At 38.4% G+C, this 23896-nt stretch overlaps 1 protein-coding gene across 5 annotated transcripts in view; it reads right to left on the bottom strand.

Annotated features, from left to right (window-relative positions):
* The window catches only part of LOC131670743 (5-hydroxytryptamine receptor 1D-like), a 78626-nt gene extending 54962 nt beyond the window's left edge, over positions 1-23664 (bottom strand). Inside the window, exons 1-2 of one of the 5 annotated variants that reach the window (XM_058946620.1) lie at positions 23123-23664; positions 22546-22976 (exon numbers count right to left, since the gene is read on the bottom strand). The gene's annotated coding sequence lies outside the window, so the exon portion shown is untranslated. Of the gene's footprint in view, positions 1-22545 lie in introns of all 5 variants that reach the window. The other 4 variants (XM_058946621.1, XM_058946622.1, XM_058946623.1 and 1 more) reach the window with 4 other exon arrangements.
* Positions 23665-23896: the final 232 nt, after the last annotated feature.

Below are 23896 nucleotides of genomic sequence, written 5' to 3'. Positions count from 1 at the left end.
GAGGAGACAATCACCGGTACACGAATATACATGTCGACAAGGCACAAGTGTGGATATTCAAATATGCCACCTACACAGAGACTTAAAGTCTCTTCGCATGAAATAATAATAATGAACAAATGGTCAAGCTTGCGTGATTATAATGTACAAAAGCTTGTGTGATTACAAAGTACAATAACTGAAAGAAATTATTGTAGAGCAGAAAAGAAAAATAATAAAAACAGCCATAAAGCTTTCGAGACAGAAAATTATTACCATAGAAGGAGATAGAGAAAGAGAGCCACAAGAGTAGTCGAAGAAAGAGAACTTTTTCCGCCGCTGCGCATGGACTGACGAACATTGCTACGAACAATTCTTCAGTCGTGTCTTTTAGCCTTTAAACCTAACGCCGGAGAAAGGTCGTGATGATTTACGAAGGCGTCCGACCGAGAAAGGGAGGAAAAAACAACGAGTTCAGTAAACGCAGCGCGATAACTCACTCTTGCACCCACCCCCATAGACAAATCGCTGCCAACCACGATATTGAAGTTTGACTAATGTACCTCGGAAATTAAACTACTTCGTATGACTTTATTTGAGATTAAGATTTTTCGGTCGAGAGATTTTTCCAACTAAATATTCGTTTTGATGTAGCGAGAGTTAGTGCGACGCTTACGCAATCGTATTTCTTCTAGCTAGCGAGTAACAGATCGATGAGTTTACTTTAACAAAAAAAACTGTTTACAATTGCGCCCATTAGCGAGAGGGGGGAATTACGACGAACTAATATTGACGTCGCTTCGCGGCATAAAATATTGTCAATTCGACAGACACCCAATCACACTCGATGATAGAAAGTGCCTCTTCAAACACATTTGACCTTCGTTTGATACATGTCACAGCGCAGTGTAACAACGCGTCTCTTCTGTACTCGTTAACGGATCTACGTGTCGCGAAGAGGAATAAGATTTATACAGGCCATATGAATTTTATTAGATCTACAATACAAATTATAGAATATCATTGTTCTGCATTCATTTAAAATTAACTCAACGTTATACCGTTCCCCTTGACGTATTCCACTCGCGGTCATCATTAGCATAATTTCTTTCCTCCTCTGCCTTTAGACATTCGTGATCTTCACGTTGCGAGGCAGCCAGTGGTGTAATTACGAAAGTGCCATGATGACTACACTTCTCGCAGCAGACGAGCGAGTATAAAAAGAAAGAAATGGGACGGCTCGCGTTCGCACCGTGCGATATGTATGCGTTCACTTTGCGAGGTGCGCGTGTTAAGCGATCCCGAAAACAACGAGGAGGAAGGGAAAGGTGGAAGTTACCGCCGGTAAATTCAATTTGGCGCGCTCCGGCAATATGCTTCGACTAAATTTTTCCTCCGGCAAACTTGTTGCCCTCGAGAGTCTCTTTGAACCAATTATATGCTTTTTCCTACTGGAACTATCCTTCGCCGTCGTCGCGTCTTGCCTTTCTTTCGTCCAGGGGGCGGGCAAAGTTGTTACTTGGTGCGCCCTCGGACGCGAGTTGGCAATTTTTCGTCGTTCAGCTAAACGCTCTTAGCGCTATTTCGAATGAGAAAAAAAAGTGAAAGCTTAACGTGATTATTCTTCGCTCCTTTTTTTTTCATTTTTTTATCAATTGCGTTGTTTTAATGTACTAATTAGGCCAGACGTGCCCGACTCTAGCAACTAATTAACCAACTTGGCCTTCTCTATCCGAGAAAGTTTTGAATAGCTTTTTTTTTATCGGAATGAAAATAACTTAACTCTCGCAAGCTAAAACGAGGAAATCGAAAGGTCTACTATTTAAATAATAAAAACTTAAAAATATATTTGAAAAAAGAAAGTGTACTTTCCGAGATGTGTCCTACCGTGATGTAGTCTCATTAACGAACCACTTGTATGCGGATATAAATTGAAAATCCCCTGCCGCACATTTCTTTTCCTCGCATCGCAACAGGAACGAAGGATACACAATTGGCCTGGGCAGTTTTTTCGAACTGTGAAAGTGGACTCGAATGAACGCGTCGTCGACCAACTAGCCGCTATTATTCGCCGATGAGCTATTGCGTTTCTTTCTCTCGCTACCCTTTTTTTCATTGCTCGCTCTTTTAGAATTCTCACTCGTGTTATTGTTCGTTTTTTCTTGTCATTCGAATTACCATCGTTCTATCAGTTCGAAGAACTATTTTTCTTTCAGCAGCGAAAGAATTTCCCTCGACACTCACTTATCCGGCCGCAGTTGCATCGTATGATTTTCCCCACGTCGCAAATTGACCACTTTACGGTACTTATTATTTTGCCAGCAATAACGTGATAACGCTCTTTTGAATTCACTTCGAAGGCAGACAAGGAATTACTTTATTATCCATCACTCGAACCGTCGCTCGAATCTTGAAAATATATCAAACGAGAAGGAATGGTCGAGTCAACTTTTCCCTCTGTTTTCCCATTCTGAAGAAATCGATGAGAATAACAGGCTACAGCAACTTCCATCGCCCTCGTGAAGTCATTCTACAAGCGACAATCCACTCTTTTCTACCATATTATACCTCAGATAACAGCTTTGAATTAACGTATACTCGAAAAATAACAGAGCTGCGATCAACGGAAAAACAACGGAGTCTCTCGCGTGTGGGTTTAAATCCCCGGTCGACGATTTTTTTTTCTAGCTAAGTGTATGGATAATTCTCTTGATCCAGCCGTGTAAATTGCCGTGCCGTCGCCAAAAGTGAGCGTCGCGTCTACATTTCGTTGGGTCGAAATCCGTCGGGCGTTTTTTTTCCTCTTTGCGCGAGTGTCGAAAGTGCTGCATTAGCGTGGCCGCATCGAAGTGGCGAGTATTGTGTCGCGCGCCCCTGTTCTTTTCAGCGCACTCAATCTACATTAAAGCGCGCTTTCGAAATTCACCGGATGCATTCACTCGCGCGCGCATGTCGAAAAGTCGCAGAAATTGTACCTGAGATCATGCTGCAGCGCGAATGTAATTGCCATGAGAATGATTTTTCGCAGCGAGGAGCAGTTTGTCTTTAAAGAGAGCATCCGAACGCATCGAGCTTCGTTCGGCTAAATTGGTCGATCTAAGAATCCCAGCACAATGAGTATTTCAGAAGAAAGAGGGTCGAGTAAGTTTGCATATTTTTGTATCTTCATCATCATCAAAGCAAACTCATTGTAAGCCGCAGGGAAATTTTTCATTTCCACGGCTGAGCTCCCAAAGCATTACAGTTACTCGTACAGCTATATAAAAAAGCTTCCGATGTGAAGGTTCAGACAACTATGACTTCTCGCTTCAGATGATCAGCATCAAGTATGTATATTACACATACATCTATATATATATATACATATATATAGCATATCAGTCGATTTACGAACAAATATCAGAAAAATCCGTGCAATAAGAGAGCCCGCGCGCGGAGTTATCTCGAATACGCCGAATCAGCAAATAAAATCAGCCTCGCATAGAGAATCTCTAGCCCTCTGCCGCGCGCAAGTGTGCCAATCGTATTAACAGTTCCGAGCCTGCACTGCATATCGATTGGGTTGTATTCAAAACTCGCGAATGCGTACTGCCATCACATCTGAATAGTAGGTATAGAAAAACAAAAACAAGGAATTATGCTGCAGCCGAGAGTTAAACTGTCCGTGGCGAGTGAAACTACGTCCGTAAATTTTCCTCTGGCACGTACAAATAAAACGTCTCTCTCTCTCACCTTCAATTTTGAAATGTACCGTCGCGCTTGGTTTCCACTACTTGCTGCTACTTCTACTTCTTCATTTTTTTTATCCATCGCGGTTACGATTGTGGAATATCAGTGAAGTGTTATGGTATGGTTGTGAATCTTTATAAAAGTATCAGTATTTTACGAAAAAATTTTATAATACAATAATTAAGTAAGTCTATCGTAGTACGTCCAAGCACAAAAACATTCGTACATTATTTTTTATTCATACAAGTAAATATGTCGAGAAGGGGTGAGGTTGAATCAAAATAGTTAGTGCATTTAAATTGATAATTTTAATGAAAGAAACTATAAAAAAGCCGTTATTTGATAAATTAAACTTAGGCGATAAACGAAGTATATCAACGAGCGAATACCCAAAACAGAACTGTCGTTTTTTTGTTCACCGTCGCTAAGGTATTGGGCCTTTACGCGCGTATAGCTCCTCGGCGTCCCTACTTTCCTGCGCTCTAATTTGTTCTTCACTCGTCGGCCTACCGGCCCAGGGATTAACCATGTGTTAACCCTTTCGACATTCCAGTACCCATATGCGCGTATCGTAGATATCTCCAGGGTTAATTCCGAAGCTGCAATTTGGCAATATGCGAGGCGTAGATCGCACATGTATGCGCCGCGTCATATTTCCTTAAAATAATATATACGAGTTTTCCCTGAATAGAGAACGTCACTCTTCGGCCACTCGAAAACGTATCAAAATATACTGTTATCAACTTCCATCGGATCATATTATTGTATGCAAAACATTAAGTTCCAGCCGCGCGGTACGTCTGCTGATACACTCCTATAAGTTATTAGAAATTCGTATTATCAACACAAATATAACATCATTACATTGTGAATATGTTTCAATCATTAAACTGAAATAAACCATCAGCGCACTAATATGTAAACCTTTGTCAGCGCATTAATATGTAATATCGTCATTTACGTCGAGTAAACATTCGTTGAAAGCAATACTCTATGCGGCAGTCTATAATAATAATACACGGAGAAGCTTTGTAAATTCATTAACGAGAAAGCAAGCAAACGATAAATCACGCGAGAAGAAGCTATTTCCTCATTGTCCATTAGTATAGATATTTTACGTTAAAGATGAAGCGGAGTGCGCGTGGGAAAATACGAAATCCTCGGTGGTGAAGAATTCATTCCGAAGAAAAATGAACGCTTTAATCCGCCACCGAAGCTTTGTGTATGTGCGCCAAATCCGATTCTCGTGTGGTGTGTGCTGAAATTTATAATGCGTCCACATGGCTCTTTGATAAGTCACGAAGATTCACAACGAAAACTTCCAAAATCCGCTTATGCAATAGGCTAAATAAATGACCTCAAGATTTTGCGTAATGGTGCGGTCGATGAAACTTTTTCCAGTTACGAATATATTGGCGACGATGCCAATGAAATATTGTTTCATTCCGCGAAACTTTACATATTTTTAAAAACATAAAAACGTTATAAAGGAAGGATTACGGCAAATACGAGAATACTTTGTCTTTGCCTGACTACAAGTGTATTCGTACTACTAGATACTTTTCAAATTAGCTTCATTTTAATGATAAACTACCTTACAACTCATATTATTTCACCATTACAACACCATTTTCTCTGGAAATGGTAAAGTAGTTTCCAGGCGTGCTTGAAAATGAATGTTTATTTTCACTTTTTTTACATATATTACGCAACATCTAAACGGATTAACTTTTTTGATAAATACGAGAATCATGCGAAATATTTCACATCTACATATTTCAATCATTCTACATATTTCAACATATGTGATAAAAGCTTATTATCCTTTATAAATTTTATCACATATGAAATTCATCCGATTATTACCACATCTTCAGAAACTTGACACTTTTGAGAACATACTGAGGAACAGTACTCATGGGAATGGATATCGTTAAACTTTTAAAACTTCGTAAAGAACAACATCGAGAATATGGATCCTTCGAAAAAGAAAAAATGCGGTCGCATCTTTATGTAATGCAGAAAGTGAGCTTGGAGTGAGGCTGAACTTTTTAGAGCACGTGATGTTATATTTTTCGTAACGTTGATATGCAAGCGCCGAAACGAATATGTCTAATAAAAAAAGAGCAATAGTTACCTCCTGTTAAAGACGTTCATCTCTTATCATTCATTAAATGGCTTAAAAGATATGTCTTTAAATAGTATAAATTTATTTATCATTTGTATTATCCTCTTGCTTACTTAGAGAAAAAATTTGAAGTTTATAAAAATGAAAGAAGGAAATAAAAGAATGTCAAGGAAAAATAAGTATTTGATTTTGCCAATCACGCAAAGACAAATACATACAAGGCCTGTTTTTTTTCCTCGGAGTCCACTCTCGTTTATTGACAGCGTTATCTAACATTCTCGTACGTGTGCGAAAACAACAAGGCAAAAGGTCGTATAGCAAACAATTTCATGAGCGATGCAGAGCTAATTCCAGCCCTCCTAAACCAATTTCCACGATTATAGCCATCAAGTCATGTAATACGATATTTCAAGCCACTCACCCGTTCACGTTCAAGTTTTCTTGCTTTTCTTTCATAAAGCATAAAGTATTTTGTTTAGGCAAATTTATACAGCCATACTCGCTTCGATCGATGGGCTTTTTATGCACGAGCGGCAACGAGCTTAATTTTTATCGACTCTTTCGAGAGGATTTTGTTTATTTTTCTTTTTAGCCGTAGCACTTTTCTAATTTCAAGCACCCGGCCAAGCGTATTTTACATGCGAGGAAGGGCGCTCAAGATAAGTTTCACCACTTTAGAAACACGTCCCGATCAACGATAAAACCTATAATTTGAGAGTTTTACTTCCTTTTCTTTCCGGTGCTGGTAAATACGGAGATATAATATTAAGATAACCGCGTTCTACGGTAAAGGATGCAAAGCGGTAGATCGTAGCATCAGTAAAACGATAATTCACCTCTCAGCAGATAATCGCTACATATACGCGCGTACATGTAGAGTAGGTATGCCGAAATGCCTTTTTCAAGAGGAGAATCTAATGAGCGTTTATAACGAGTGAAATCGATACTTAGATAACGATTACAGCAAATTTTTTTACCAAAATCATTGGAGAAAGAAGCCAATGTGTACATAGCGCACATTGAATTACAGGCTAAAACATCAGACGGACTGTACTTCGGGAATTGATGGCCGAGATTCACACGGCTAATTGAAACTTCGACTGATGTCGGATTTCGCACGGGACGTAAAATCGTAGCAGTGTTGCAGCTCGCGCTTGACCGATTCGTCATTGTGTTAATTGCAGGCCTACTGCTCAAGTATGATCCGGCGGATACTAGTCACTCTCGATCGACGTGGCTCGGCTGTAATTTTCAGCCCGTAGGATGCGTATTATTTTCATAACGATCCGATAACAGTCATATTTCTGAGAAGCCGATAATCTTTTTAGAGAAGAGTTTTCCGTATAGAAGAAACGAAAAGAATCCTCAAGGATTTGTATAATAAAAAAATTTAATCCTTTTGAATCCTCTTATCCCGAATAACACAGAAACATTTTTAAAATGTTTAGAAATGTAGATTAAAAACGTTTTAAAAACGTTAAATATGACAGAATTTTTTAGTCAAGGAACATCTAGAAAATGTCATAAATATGTTTAGAAAACATTTCAAAATTTTTTACTGATCTTATCGAGAAATGCTGTTACATTAGAACGTTTTGCAAAAGTATTAAAACCCCTTTTTTTTCAATATCAATTCGGGTGTAAGTGATATCGAAGCGCTTCGAAAAAGTTTTCAACGCCTTTTAAAAAAGTTTTTTCAGTATTAATGTTTTCAATTTATTGATTAAATTTATAGCGATTGGTTCAGCTTTAACTATTTATCATAGATATAGAGAAACTATCGCATTCGATACTACCGGTGAATCGAAGTATTTATTGTAAATTTTCATCAACTTATCAGATAAATTTTTGTGTTTTTTAGCATTGAAAAATTTACCACAAATGTAAAAGAAATTATCACAGGACATCTCCACGTCCAACAATCAAAATACGTACCAGATGCCCATGTGATTTGCGCTTATTGCACGATATTATCTTAGTGAGAGAAAACGTTAATCAGCTCATATTTATCTGAGCCTATGATATGATCAGAACCATTATGTCGAGAGATTTACTACTTCTGTATGACCAATACATTTGGCTTTAACAGCTGTAATAAAAATAAAGTCTTATATACCAACGTACTTTCAATACAAAGGCCAACTACCGTAACGGAAACTGCATTTCAAAAACCTACAAAAATTGATAAGTTATTTGAGCTAGGGGAAATGGCTACTTAAAGCTCAGATGAGGGATATGACGGTCAAAGTGATAGCAAAGAAAACAAATAATTATCAGATATTATCAAAAATAAGATTCCAGAGCTTTTGATCAAAAGGAGTTGAATGATCTTATCAAGATTCGGGATTACCCAAAGATGGAACTGAGTATCTAGCTATCATATTCTAAGGGAAAAAACTTTTCAACGGAATTCAAAGCCTATATTTATCGGGGCAGGGAAAAGAAGTTTCGGTAATTCTTTGCCAAAGATAAAGAATGTTCGTTGATGTTCTGTACAGATGTTAGAAAGTTTATGAACGAAACGAAACCTAATCTTTATAAGAATGAACAGTGGACATTATTTATCGACTCTTTAAAACTGAGCCTAAAAGATATTCTTCTGCATAATGGAAGCTCATTTGCATCTACTCCAGTAGCTCATTCAATAAAGTTCAAGGAAAAGTACGAGACGTTGAAGAGAGAAAATTAATTACGTGGAACACCAATGTAAGCTTTGCGTCGATTTTAGAATTTGGGACTCTTATTCTGAGACAGCATTCAAGCTTTACAAAATATCCCTATTTTTATGTCTCTGCTATAGAAGAGATAGAAAAAAACACTATGTATAGAAAGAATGACCAATGGAAATCAATTTCTACCATTCTCAAGGCCACCGACTTAAAGGCGTGAAAACAAACTGAAAACGCAAAACAAAGAAAGAGAAATCCATTGTCTAGATCTTTTGAAGGCAAAACGATACGTCACAAAAGAAAAAAGTATGAATTCTTAGTTTTTCAATTTTTATCACCTCGAAGTTAGATTTATGCCTTAATAAATGTGTCGCGAATTATATTCATTCAATTGTGATTGGATAGCTTGATAGCGATCCTAAAAATGATAGAAATTCTAGTTATCTCTCAAACGACTTTTTTCAAAATTTGACCTTCAAATACTCTTAGACCTAAAATGCTGGAATCATACGGACCCTGGATTTGGCCTCAGCGTGTCAAAATACATAAGAATACATGCATGCCATTTTTAATACAGAAGACTTTATTTTCTTATGTGTCTGCATAATAATTTCACGAAAGAGACGATTTTTATAATTATAATACAGAAAAATCTACCTTAATTTTCCATCTGGACACCCATCCAAAAATCCAGTTATAATCTTTATGGAATTTATACGAAAATTCATTTAAGTTTATCAAAAAATCCACCGGTAATTTGCTTGAAACTCATCTAAATTTGTTTAGAAATTCACTTAGATTTTGCACAAAATTCATCTGAATTTTTCATAAAATCTACATGTAAATTTATGCTGGAAATCTATTTGAAAGCCACATGAGATCCATACGGAATCCATAACAATCCATTTACCAATCCACCTAAATATTGATAAGGAAATTCACTCTCGATTATCAACTTGATTTTTTTAACGGGGTATTTAAAACGTTTCAAAAACATTTTACTAACGTTTCAGTAATCAACTTATTCTACTTACACTTGAATATTATTTGAATATTTTTTTCACAAAAAATATTAGCACAGCACAAAAGATCAACATCCAAAAGCTTTTTCAAATCGTAAGAGAACAACTGTGTGAAAAAAGAAGCACAAGTCATGCATTTTTCGGATACAATTTCTAACCCGCATACATCGTCTTCCTCGGCTACTCAATCATAGAATTCCCACGGCGTAGAACGATATAATTGCCGTCGCGGCAGGACTTGATTAATGCACACACGACGTCATCTAATGTCCTTCTACTATCCGACACTTACTCCTCGCGATTATGCGATTTATCGTTTCGCTCCTATGATTTTACATCAGATGCGTTTATTCGGCGGTTTCGGCTTGCGGTTGCTATTGTTTGACCCAGCATGGTTTATCCTGAACTTTACCAAATGATTTATGAGCTGCACGCGGTTGACTTTGGTGCGTAAATTATTCGCATTTGCAAACGCCATGAGCTTTGTTCCTTCCCGTTTTTTTGACTTGACACGCTCTCATTTTTATTTGCATTTAGAAATTGAACGTTCTTGTCCCGTTGGTCCATTGTTTGTCGGGGAAGATTGAGCGCGAGCTTTTTTTTTATAGGAAGAGGCTCTTAGAGCTTGATGAAAACCAACTGTGTGCCATTTCAGAGGTCAGCTCTCACTCTCGAAAATAAAGAATTATTTGGAATGCACAACGACCGCACAATTCACGTGCCCAATGTGCACTTTTTCCTGAGATTACTTGTTTCGAAACAATTCTTATTGGAACGAAAATGGGTTACAGACGTAAAATTGGAATTCCGATATTTTTAATGCATCCCGGTACATTTATTTTGAACGAAGTAAAAAAACAATATGTTGTAAAGTGAAAGATCGAGATTGCACAATACAGAGGCAGAGTGCTTGACAAATAACCTGCTAACTTATCTCGATTTCACTTTTATCGGCAATTAACCCAAACGGTTAGTTTTACTTCAAAAAATAACGTATTCCTAGAAAGAAAGTTAAGAGTCCGAGTCATAAGAATGAAAATGGCCCACTAAGCGAACATTAAAGTCGAAATTAGTAAAGTCATATAAATTAACTCGTCCCAGGTGGCCGCATATTTGGCTCGCACGTTGTAACTAACCGCAGGCATGCAGATACCTCGTAAACATCGTCGTCAAAATATAAAGTTAGAGCGAGCGGAACTAGCGACAACGCCTTGAATAACAATGTCGCAAATCGAGGTATAACAGTCGTTATGCTAATTTTATGGCTTTTCTTCTTTTTTTTTCACCGAGCATCTGGTTGTTGTCAAATTAAAATTGTGTTTAATATCGTGATTAATCATATCATGCTAGATTATGTAACATTGTACGTGCTGTTTAGTCGCTGCTCGCGTCTTATACGTTCCTCGACAGTCTCGGTACTAACCATAAAAAATATAAAAACGCAAACCCGCCTGCTCCCAAGATTGGCATGCCGACGTTTTCCCCGAAATGCCCTGTGTCCGTGGTGAACTTCATCGTGTTATAAAAAAAGGTGCTTTTACGCGCAGTAACTTTCAGGTAACTGACCGTCCGCACGAACTCGTCATTGCCTGAGCTTCTCGATCGCTAATTGGATCCCGGAAAGAGATAGGGAAATAAATTTCCTACTATTTTTTCCTTTTTGCGCACTCACCACAAAATAAGAGCAACGGGCTCAAGGAGCAAGTCTTGTCTGAAAGTCAGAGCTATGCGGCAGGAAGTCTTCTATGGGTCCTTGAAACCAACGACGTGCTATCTCCATATTTGTACAAGTACGCGTTCATCCGGTAATATCAAATAGCTCTTCACCTACGACATTGTAAAAAGCTAGCGATGACGATCTTGCCACGCTAGCAGAGGCTGATACAGCTTCTCTGGGGTAGTGTCAAACACTTGTTCCCCACAGACCGGCCGCTAGGCGACATCGCAGTGACGGCTATGCCTGTCCCCGAGGCATCGGAATTACGTACCCCTTCCTTTATTGTCAGCATCTCCTTACACGATCAATGCTTTTTGAAGTAAGATTGAGGTAAGATCGTATTTGTATCGTACAGAAGAACGAATGGTCTTTTAATCGCAAACTCTGTAAAATCCCACTAAGCTTAACTTTAATCGACTGCAATTGTAATTTTCTAATCTGATATAGATTCCTTCGCAATCTATATTTTATAAGTGCACTTTCATTCTATTTTATTGTTAATTATTTTATTTATAACTATTTGTAAGCATTAGCTTAAAGCTTTTATTCGCCTCACCTTAAGTTTTTTTAAATCATTAAATCTGCTTACATAATATAAGCCTTTTCTGTTTATTTATAGAAACCACACCCTCTATTTTAGATCATCTATCCTAGCCATTCTTTTCTTGAGACTTATTTATGATCGAGATTAATTAGTTTTGCAGGCGATCTTAAATACAAAATACAGTCGCCGTTTTTACGTCCTTTCATGATTTATTAACATTTGATTTTATTGTTCACTTCTTATTCGATATTTTATTAAAATTATTTTACAAGAGAAATGAAAATGAAAACTATAAGCGCTTTCGAAAGTACAAACAACGGAAATGAATATTGACTAGTTGGAATGCGGTTGATGAACTTTATAATGTTATTTACCCTCGTCATACTCATACTCATACTCGGAAAACTCCAGAGCGCACTATATCTTGGATGGAAGAAAGGCAAATAGTGGGCAATCTACATAGCTTCTAAATAAATACAACTATCCCCTTCCATCCCACTCCTTCATGAAGTGCATGACCGAATTTCGAATTATGCAAAATTTAGATATTTTCTTAAATGACCCTTCGCTCCGTTCTCTCCGGCTTTATAAGAAAGATACATAATACGTCAAAAGCTTTTTACACACATACGAAAAAATGTAGAAACTAATTTTACTTTCAAATAAAAGTATTCTCTCTGGTTTTATTAGATTCAGCTCGTTCACATTTCATTTCCATTTTCAAATGCCTGACTAAACCGTCACTTGTACCACTGAATATTCACGTCTAATTACCTGCGATTTCTAAGGAAAGCACTTAATGAAATTTCCCAAAAAAGACAACAATTGTTTTTGCACAACAGCTTTCATTTTGTTTTTTGTTTTATTTATTTATTTATTGTTTTTTTTTTAAGAGAACGAGAAAAAAGGGAGGGCGCATACATGTCAAATACGTTTGCCGGCAGAAATCCGTCTCTGGCATTAATTACAACAATGAAATTAGGCGCAAGTACGTGCATAATGCATGAACACGTATGTCTATCTCTGCCCGTATGTGCATCTAGCGTTCCATTTTAATACAGACTTCCCTCTCTTCATTCTTTTTCGAACATACCACGACAAAGGTGTTTCCCTTCACGCTGTGTATTTCTTTCTCTTTTTTTTTACTCCAGCTCGCTTGGCCTTCTTTTCTTTCTTCCCTTGTCATTTCGCTGATTATGCACATACGATCATGAATAGCGTCCTCTTTTCAAAGAACGTTCTCGCGCTTGCGATTCAACTGGAACTTTGATTTCTCTCTTTCCCCCTCTCTCTCTCTCTCTCTCTCTCTCATTCTGTCATGTCTCATTCATTCGTATTGTGTGTCAACGTTGTTGAGAGGTGATACACGTTTCTTTATTTCTATTTTTCTATGAAATTTTTTTTGCGCCTTTCTACTTGATTTAATTGTCGCTTTGCTTCCTTCGAAAGAGTGTAGGGTACTCATATGGCAGGTAATTACTGTCAAGTTGAAAATTATAAGCCTTGAGTGCTATTGACCGAATCATAACAGGGCTTTTCGCGATCAATGCGCTCTTAAATTATAGAGACGCGCATTATCTCCTTTATTTGGTCCTTGTACTTTCTTCATCAATTCTCGAAGAATCGCGGACCACAGTCACGGAAAGATACGTCTTCAAGTTTTTTCTACGCTCTATCCAATGGCAGCTCTAACTTCTCAAATAGAACGCACGATTTTATTGCCCTATTGTAAAAGCTTTTCCGCTTCCTCGAGCAAGAGATGTAGCACGCGCGAAAGTCCGTTTATTTTCTTCTTTCGGCACGGCTGGAGAAAACCCGAATTGCCAGGTAATTTAAACCGCGCCTTCGAAACTGCATAGTACGATAAAAAGAGGGTTGCGCGCTTCGGCCTCAATCTTACATAGTCGACGGCATTGCAACGGCACTCTTATGCTCAGTGCGCGTCGCACCGCCTCCGTTCACTTCCAATTGGCTCCCAACATGGGCCTCAAAGGGAGAAAGGGAAATTCGCCGCTATCTGTCGCATTTCTTCCGCGAAAATTGCCGCTTCCACGGGCTCTCCCTGTTGAGAAACCACTGAGTTGAGACCAGCCAACGCGACGTTTGTCTCTTCGTGAGCGCGCGATTGCTCGCGTGCAATACTGTGCGATATGTGCCTTGTGATCCGGCGTCAGTTACCTGGATTAGTGACCGAACGTAACCCGCTACGCTAGTAAAAGACGAGAACGGTCCTCTGGGGTATTGCATCACGGAGGATTGTCCTGTCTCCGAGACGTCGAGACTGCGCGCGCACTCTTCTTCTACCTGTATAATATGTGTACACACTTCGCTTGAACAAGGTAAAAGCCCTCTCCATGGAACAACTGTGAATGGCCATTCACCGTAATCATGACTATCTGAGCCTCGTTGTTTATTTTTCATCGCTCCAACTCAGCAACCTCCGTTCTATTTTACCATAAGTTTAGCTAAATTTATAATTTCATCATTTTGTAGAACTTTCCACTTTCTCACTTCATTGCGGCTTTTTCCTTAACACTGAGAAGGTTTTTTACGCTATTAAACTCAAATTTTTCTTTTCAAACCAAATTCTTTCTTATTATTTGTATGAGATACACACCCATCCAGTAGTAACAATTATATACTTGCTATATTATCGAATTATAGCCATCATTCGCATGCACAAGACGCTCTAGTAAACAAATTCAACAGTAACAAAATTCAGAGTAAACAAATTTACTGTGTGATATATAAATTATTAAATTATTATAATCAAAATTAAAAATTTATATTACATTACATTCGATCAATGTAAATTAACAAACGTTATCTCTCACTCTTCAAGAAAGCATACCGCCATAGCCTCTGGCGACGATTTCTTTTAATTGGCTTTTAACATAAAGTAAAAAGTAATTATTTTATAATTTGAATTAATTGATTACTTTTTATCAAAATTTCATCTTTCTTACGTAGTTGTCATAAATTAATTTAGCTGAAAATTGATTTGCACGACCAATTGATTTCGATGAAAACAAAACTTTGCTACCTTGAATGACTGGCTGTATGTTCAGTAATCTTTTCAGTTTGATAAAAGCTCACGGAGGATAACTTTTTCACAGAGTAAATTGCGCCGCTTTCATTCATTTTGTTAACTATAATCACGTTGAGTTATTTATCAAGTTGTTTAGTAGTCAGAAGTACCTCGAAAGTTTAACGTCGGCTCAGGAGCAACTTTCAATTGGGTTTTTTCTTCTCTGATTGCTTATTGTGATTTGTGGACGAAACTTTTGTAAAATTTAATACAACTGCACCGTCGAAGAGAAAACTAAGTTATGTTGCTTTCTAACTTTCAGTCATTAGTCGCGTGAAATCGATATATAAAAAAAGTATTTTTATTGAATCGTAATAATCTTGTTTTCGTTAATTGCTTTTCTATTGGTGGGTTATTTTCATTCGCAAGCATCGCGTCTCTACACGAAGGTTTTGCGTGAAATAGATATTTTCAGAGCTCGATCATTTTCCTGTTAATTGAAACGCTTCATTAATTCTCCATTTTGGCACTTTTTAATAAACATTTGCGTATAGCATCCTAGCTTTAACATCGATGAATTTTTCACATCCAACCTTCCAATTCCTTTTCAAAATAACGTTTCTGAAAAAAAAAATTTTTTTTAAAGTATAGGACACAGATATTGGCCACGTATAGTAGTTTTTGCTTAAACGAGATATTTTTCATAAAAGTAATTAAACAAGTAAAATATCAATGTTGACTTTGAGCAAAATTTTCATGAAGCTGACAAGAGCTAATGATGTACGCGATTTCAGGTGACAAGGTTAAATATAGGACAGAGATGATAAATCATCTGCATGCAGCTGACGTTCGAAATATGAATCAGCAGGTGAGTATGCGATCTCACGCCGCCCATCGATTTGGCCTTAATCTTGAGGCGATCGTTCAGACTAAATATTCATGAGGCATCTTCCCCCAAGGAAAAGTATTTCGTAGTCAATGTGCTTTGCGCCGAAATTATGCGCACGGAAAAGCTTTTCAATTGCGGTGTGATAAAACTTTTTTATTTTTGCGGAATGTTAAAATAGCGAAAATTTAAATTCCAAGCAGAAAAATTTTCGTAAAACGTTATACAGCTTCGGCTATACTTTACTTCGAACGACCGTGATCCCTCAAAGTACACGCTTTTTTGTTTCGTACATTATCAGAATTGTTCACTCTGTCACTATAATAAGTGGCCGTGTCTCGTGGATAGAGGGTGACACGTTATTTCAACGGTATGATTTTCAGCAATATACTTATATCACTCAATAAACTACCTTATAATCTGATAAATTCGAGAGTTCATCAGACATTCCAGTAGGTTTATCATGTAATATAGATATATCGCTTAAAATCATATCTTTGAAATAAGGTCGCAGGTTCCCATGAGGGAGCACTGGGTTCGATTGATTTTAACAAAAACAAAGTGTACGTGCCAAAACCAACACCGTGATTCTCACAGTGATCCGGATTTCACTAGCAATAAATTGTAGAATCCAGTAATCGGTGGATGATTACCTTCGCTAACTATAAGCTTTTATCACAACTGAAGAAGCAAAATTATTGTTACTTCGGAACGCGGTAGTTCGATGATTCTTGGGAAAACAAGATATAGAAAATTCTCTTCCTAGTGGGGTTCACACAAAGGTGGTGGATGGTTCTCCTTCCATCTCTAGACCAATAGGCTGAGACGTAGCCAATAATTAACTACAACCCTATCACATTTACACGCGGAAGACTCTCGGAATGCTCAAACAATATTGTGTCAAAGTCGACAACGCATTGCTTTCTACAAGATGTCCGATATGGTAAAATTCGTTGCGCACGCAGTCGCATGTTCTGCAAAAGCTTGATTGTTTTTTGTTTGTAAAATAAAAGCTCTCGGGCCGGAACGAATCGCAAGGGATTTAATGGAGTAGCGTAGATTGAGGGATATAGCGTGTGATAAATGCGGCCCCTACCGCGCAGCTTAATCCGGAGTAGCCGCCGAAAAGCAGATTGCCTCAGCTTTGTTTTTTTGTTTTCGGTCACGCTGGTAAATTGATGGCCGACATTTTCATTTTATTTCGAGAATCTCCATGAATACTTTGCTAAAAGTCAAATAATTTTAAAATATTTATCGATATATACAAGAGAACCATGCACCCAGTAGAAATAAAACTATAGCAGTTGGCAATCTCAATTAAAATCTTGTTCAGATGAGTTTTAATATCCGCAGCGATAGAAAGGCTAATATATTTCACTTATATTGCGAATGTATAGAGTCCTCGCGACGATTCGAAAAAATACCCCGCCTCAATACTAGGTAGAAAGACCAATTGTCTGACGATGTATTCGACAGATGATCGTGGTGATGTACTGTCGCAAGGATTGGTTCCGAATCCCTTGTCTAGGATCCGCCATCGTGGAAGCATCTTCCCGCTTTATTCCTTAAGACGCAATCAAACGTCACTAGGCGAAAAGGCGAATTGTCTGACGACGTATTGGATAGATAACCGTGGCGACGTGCTGCCGTAGGAGCCCGTTTTATTGTTCAACGCGTAACCAAGCGACAATATGTGGAACGCTAAATTGTCTTACAACACATTTACCATCTGTCTCATATAATCGCCAGTGAACACCAAATTTTTGGCTGATTCGTTTAGCAAACTAACTATATGTGTACATACGTAAAAGAAATAAGTCTCACCTTGGTATAAAAGCTCAATGATTAAATTACTGTAACGATAAATTACGGGAAATGAGTTAAGTGTGTGGAATTTCGAAACAATATGTCGGGTTTAAAAAAAAATCAAACTGAAGCAGGAGAAAAGCCATTTATAAATACTATACAACAAAATTAAAATATAAATAAAATTATAAATACTGAAGCTACAGTGATCAAAACGACATCTAAACAGCAGTGTGACGTTCGCCAAAGATTCAATTAACCTTTTAAAAGAGGCCTGCAATGGCTCGGTCGGTAGGGCGACGGACTCGCACCCGGTAGGCCCGGGTTCGATTCCCAGTTCCTGCTGATTGATACAAGCACCACTGAAAAAAGTTTCATGTGCTTTGTTCTCAAACACATTGCAAGCCTCCGTCGCTGATTAGCACTGATGGAGCATAATAGAGCGACGTTAAAATAAAATAAAAAAAAAAAAAAACCTTTTAAAAGGTGTAATTTCCGCTGAATTGAATGACAATCCAATAAAAGAGTTCGCTCGCTTACCAGATCGGCAGTCGACAGTAGTAATCAAGAGAGAAAAGTGTCTCCACGTGAATACGCGAACGTAACTCCAACGGGGACAACCCTCGCTAGGGTACGGTTAAGAGTGATATAATGGTGGAACACAATGCTGCACCGAGAGGAGACGCTCCAGAAGAAGTATCACTTTCTCTGCTCAGGTAGCAGACCAACCCTGCCCTTAGCTCTTTGTAGCTTTCGCTGGTCATCTCGAGCGGTCAAAGGAAAGGTTCGCACGTCTGTGCACTCGTACGCACGCATGTCAAAGTCGCAGTGACACAGACTAATAGCATGGACACCGGGCACAATATCAAGTAGATGCATGCACAGTAGAACGCAAAGTCAGACAGTGCTACGCGGATCGCACAACAGCCAAACTAAGAGCGTGAGCCGAACTAGTTAATTTCCCGAGAGGAACTGCTTGATACATCCGCAGTTTCCCGGCGCGAAAACTCGCGAAAGAGCGTCCTATTCCTTCGGGCCCTCTAGAGGAGGTCCAACCAAAAATTTCGGAGAGTGGCGCAAAGCGGAGTTCATGTAGACTCATCTCTCCCCCTTCGCTCGGTCACTTAACTACCGGACTACATTTTATGACCCGGCTGAAGCGGCGCGTAGCGGCCGCGATGCTGTACGTGTTTGAAAACACGAGAGAAAAAGGAAACATTCGTGCTCCCAACAAAAAGGAAGGGCATTGGTCAACGCGTTCGCCACTTCCCTTGGATCATTGCCGACTGGGCAACGCTGAAATTCTTATGTGGTCAAAGAAGAGCTCCAATCCCGTGGATCCAGATCAAAAGCCATCGCTTCTCGAATACTGGCGCGGCAGATAAGTACATCGTACTCGGGTTATTATGACGTACTATCCTAATAAATTATTCGTCCTGTCGCATTTTGTATTAAGCTTCGATCTCTACGTCTAGAGTTACGTAGGATTTATAATGCCATCGATAAAGCGTGAAAAATCTTCAGAACCTTATCCGACTCCATTGCGTTCTACCGATGTAGCCCGCGCAACTTACCCCGGGTAAGACATAGTTACATCTCTCATCGTGACCCTCAATTAAACTTTAATAATCTTCTGGAGTAGCATTTACATAAGAAAGAATAAACCTTATGAAATTCATACCGAGCATTTAAAGTCAATTGTATTTTCCAGCCATATATATATCACGCGGAAGTTTTACTATTTCCTTTCGGATTTGCGAATTTTCCTATTGATTAACCAGCGCTTTATCGAGTGAATCGAATGAAGAATTCGCAAAGCAAAGGAAGAACGATCCCCGTCATCTCGAGAGGTATAGGAAGTGCAAACTCGCAAAGAGAAAAAAGAAGTCGGCACGCTCAAAATGAATAACGAGGCCCGTCATCAATGACGGCATCGCGGCCCCGTGCGAGAAGCCGCGTCTTCCCCTCTCCCCCTTTCCGTTCGTTTAATTGCCGTTGTAATTAAGCTATTTCTCTCTCCGTCTAGCTGGGCGCGACATTCACATTAATTCACGCGCGGCAGCAGCTGAGCCGCAGTCGTAATTAACTTTATTATGATAATACTCGAAACTCCGCAACTTACACGCGCGCCCACCTCTCTTTAATTAGCCATTGTTACGCTCGGCCGCGCCCTTATAAATTCAAACCCGAGAGACGACGATAAATTTTGCACCTTCGAAGTGCACACGACAGTTGTTTTCTCTCTTCCGACGTCGCCACACCGCAAGGATTTCCTTCGCCGAAGCGGGCGCTGCCTGTGCAACGTGCAGTTTTACGCGCAAGAACAGTCGGGCCGGCGCAGGCGTCATGCGGAGGCCAATCACTTACGCGAACCGTTCGGATGAAACTCTTTTCTTTTCCTATCTCTGCTTTTGTCGATATTTTTATTGACAAATGCATATCCCTGCGAGAGGTGTTGGGCGAGAATGAAAATGATACTTTGCCAGTATTCTTTTGTATCGTGCTCACCTTCCCGTCATCATTTATTTATGTACCACAACTCAAATTTATGCGCCGCTCTTTATCGAAGCGAATCAGGAGGTGGCGGCGAATTCTTACGTAACTTCCAACGTTTAGGTTATCCATCCGGCAGTAAAAAGATAATTATATGATAAGGCGACGCATAGACTATTCTTCTTTGACAGCTAGAATCCATAAATCTGATGCTAACAGTGGAGTAACATTTCGTATATTGGATAACGCCAATTGAATAGAGAAAGTGAGATATCTATGTCAATTGACGACTCTGTTATCAGTGACTTTTCTATATACGAACATCAATCCATTGATGCCTGCTCGAGATAATTTGACTTGACGCGTGATCCTTGGGGAAAAAATTGAAATTCAAATTGCCATGAAGCATGTCCCGCGTTCTGAATTTCAATTCAATTTTAATACGCTTCACGCGATTTTATACATTCCATTCCGACGAAGGAGAAAAAAAAATGTCATTTTCGTGATATCAAGAAAGTTGCGGGCACGAACCCATTATCAACTCGTCGGTTTTTCCATTCACGACTGGAATATAAAAAAAATTCGTGATGCCACGGCGACAACGGAAAAAACAAAATTTTTTCTTCTACTTCGATGCTTTCAAGGGATCCCTCCCCCCGAAGCCTCATAACCACTGGAGAAAAATAAACTAAAAGATTTTGCCAGAGTAACGACAAAGAAACAAGCACGAGCGTGAGACAAGGTGTAAAGCACCGGTTGCAAAATGACGATTAATGCAGACTTGAAATTTACGACACGACGACGGTGGCTTTCTTAGGTCAGGGGTGCTCTTTGCTTTTAATCAAGTCTAGCCTCCCCTCCCCGTTTGTGGAAGATAATCAGAAGCCAGATAAAAGTATCTGCTCGAGCTTTTTCAACTGTCGCGGACAAGCGTCTCAACGCCAGGCTGCTGACAAATAGTTGCCGCACTCCGCGACGGAGTATTGTCTGCAGCTTTTGATAATGGCGGGCCTGCCGGTTTGCTCTTATCGATGCGTGCTGATGTAGAATTCGGCCGTCTCTACGACTGGTAATTTGCGTAATTAAATTTTCCTCTTGTTTATTTCGTCGAACATGGTCCAAAAAATCGCCGATATAACCCGGAAGTCGTCGAAATTGTTCGCGAATTCGAAAAAGTTCGAACCTTAATCCAGCGCCCGTTCTCTCTTTTATTTTCATCATTCTGTCCCTCCCCGATATAACGTCGCAAACGTGTATAACACGAAGTTGCACTCGGGCGAAAGCGCCGAAAATTCCGACAGATTCTCACGCTCCATTTAAGGAATTCCAGAGGCGTTAAACGTTGCTGCCACCACCACAGGCTACATCCAATATTTACCATTGGCTTTATGTTTACTGGGTATTTTTATGTTATAATGTGAACGTTTGAAAATTACAATATGATTTTGTAGCTCTAAGAATCGAGTTCAATTGGAGCACTATAATAATTCAAATTAACATTGGATAAACTTTCCATAATTGTAAATAATTGAAGTTTTTTTCAAATTTATGATTCAAATGTTATGGTTGCACTTATACATTTACTTATACACTTACACTTATACACACATATATATATATATATATTTATTTATTTATTTATTTATTTATTTACTGTTGTTAACTCGAAAATCGTTGCCTTTTCAATATTCTCATAATCTATTAACTTATATGTGAGATATAATTATTGTAATGATCTGGAGAGACCGGATCCTACACCAGTAAAACGTTATCATGAATAAGTAATTGTGTATGTTTTTCATTTATAGGTTTACTCTCAGAAGTTTGAAAAAACTTTAATTATAATAATTTAAGTTACAATAAAGTTACATAATTTCGAGCTCGTTTGATGAATTATTATGCGAGAAATGCTACTTCCATCACCTACGTGGGAAAGTTTGGATTTTAGTAAAATTTCTTGCAAGTTTAATAAGCTCGACTATCGGAATCATTTCAGAAACTTAATTACTAACTGAATATTAAATTCTGAGAGAAATTGACATTCTTTGAAGCAAAGTAACGAAACCACCTTTATCAAAAAACAAATTTCATTATTTTTGAAATAGCGGCGTCGAGAAGTGGATTGAATTGTTGAAGATATGAATTGTAATCTTTGCTGACGGCAACTTGAAATTACGATGGATTTAATACCATGAAATTTACTTGCGATGAATATACATGTTTTTCAAAGGGAATTTACAGGTTAATCAACTGATTGACGTTCAGTCTTAAAGTTACAGCAGTGATAAACAGGCTTATCCGTGGAACTGTTTAATTCATCCGTCCTGTTATCTTTCTTTTTCAAACTCGACTTTTTTTGCGTGAAAAAGTTTGCGACTCGGATACTGGGGAGACTCAATTACTTAGCTACTAGCAAATGATGTCTTTAACTGAAGACCAGTTGATTTAATAATGTACTCTGTAATATTAGCGAATAATTGGATTTATGTACTTATTGTTTTAAACAACAATAAATAGTTTTCTTAGAAGCAGAAAAATACTTACTAACGAAAAAATTGATGCCTTTTTTTCTTCTAATTAAGCAACCCATTATTGCTTCTTACTTCTCTTGAATCTATTACATCAGAGTATTACGCACACTACTGTTAGGAAAATTATTTGAGCCATTCGACTTCTAAGCAACTACTTTGCGTTATCAAAGGAACTGCTTGATGAAAAACCGAATTGATAAACTTGATGAAGGTCACCGCTTGAAAAATAGAAGAGAAAAAGCTTGCAGGGTAATGAAGATGAAGGAATCAGTCTGTTTTTTTTTAATGTAAATGGCTGTCTCGCAGCTTAATTTCCCATTAGGGTAGTTTTACTGTCACAGTCACTGATAGATTGTTCAACGGATATCGATTTCACTGGAAGACGATTATTGTTCGAGGATGCAACCGTTAAAATGAAAATCAACGATTTCTCGTGTATCTCGTCTGCAAAACTAAGCGATACCTTAACATCTTTTAAAAAATAAAAAAATTACGTTAAACATTTAGGTACTTGAAAAATGTTTGACAAATTAACGATAAAACAAAGTTTGATCAAACGCGTCTAGCATTTTATGTAATATAATTCTTACCAAAATACAATTTTGTTTGTTAAACGTCGACGAAACAAAAGAAGAATATTTTACTAAAAGTAAACACTTTCATCCGCATATCGTTACGCTATTAAACAAAGCTTGACAAATGTTTTCAATCCCGGATTAATAATACGCGACGCTCGTATTTTATCGAAAAACTGAAGTACATAATGCGAGTTAGTGTCGCGCATTCCAAAAAAAAGGATACGGAATAATGGCAAACAATCAGAGACGCCGATGGTAAAAACTGCACTATTACTGGCTTATTACGCGATAACTTTTTCTTTCAGCGTTACAACAGAATGACAAGTTGGCGATCAATGTAGAAATAATCTAAGACCTTTATTTCAAATCAAAAAGCAGTTCACGAACGATTGTCCTACCTTACGAATCGTGTAACATTTCAACGAAAATTTATCATGAAACGTCAGTCCATATCACTTTCAGTGATTGAGTCCTGGTAAAATCACAATCGCGAACGTCTAAGCCGACAGAGAGTGAGAGAAAGAGAGAGAGAGTGCGCGAAACGTTCGCCGCGACGGTCGCGCGCAAACTGAAGAGCCGTGGTAGCAGTGATACGACGTAGACGGGGGTGTTGAGCGCACTACTACTGCTAACCACCCCTTCTCTCTTTAAGTTCACTACCGCGCACCTCTGGATTCAGTGACGCGCGGTCTTTTTTACCTGTTTGTATGACGTATGTACAACAGTTACATACGGAAGACAGCTTTTACAAAAACGTCCTTACTTCTTTTCTTTGTTTAGCACAGT

Source organism: Phymastichus coffea, unplaced genomic scaffold (genome assembly GCF_024137745.1).
Source record: "Phymastichus coffea isolate CEN01 unplaced genomic scaffold, Cenicafe_Pcof_1.1 PCOF00115, whole genome shotgun sequence".
NCBI lineage: Eukaryota > Metazoa > Arthropoda > Insecta > Hymenoptera > Eulophidae > Phymastichus > Phymastichus coffea.
This window is presented reverse-complemented; position numbering and strand designations above follow the sequence as displayed.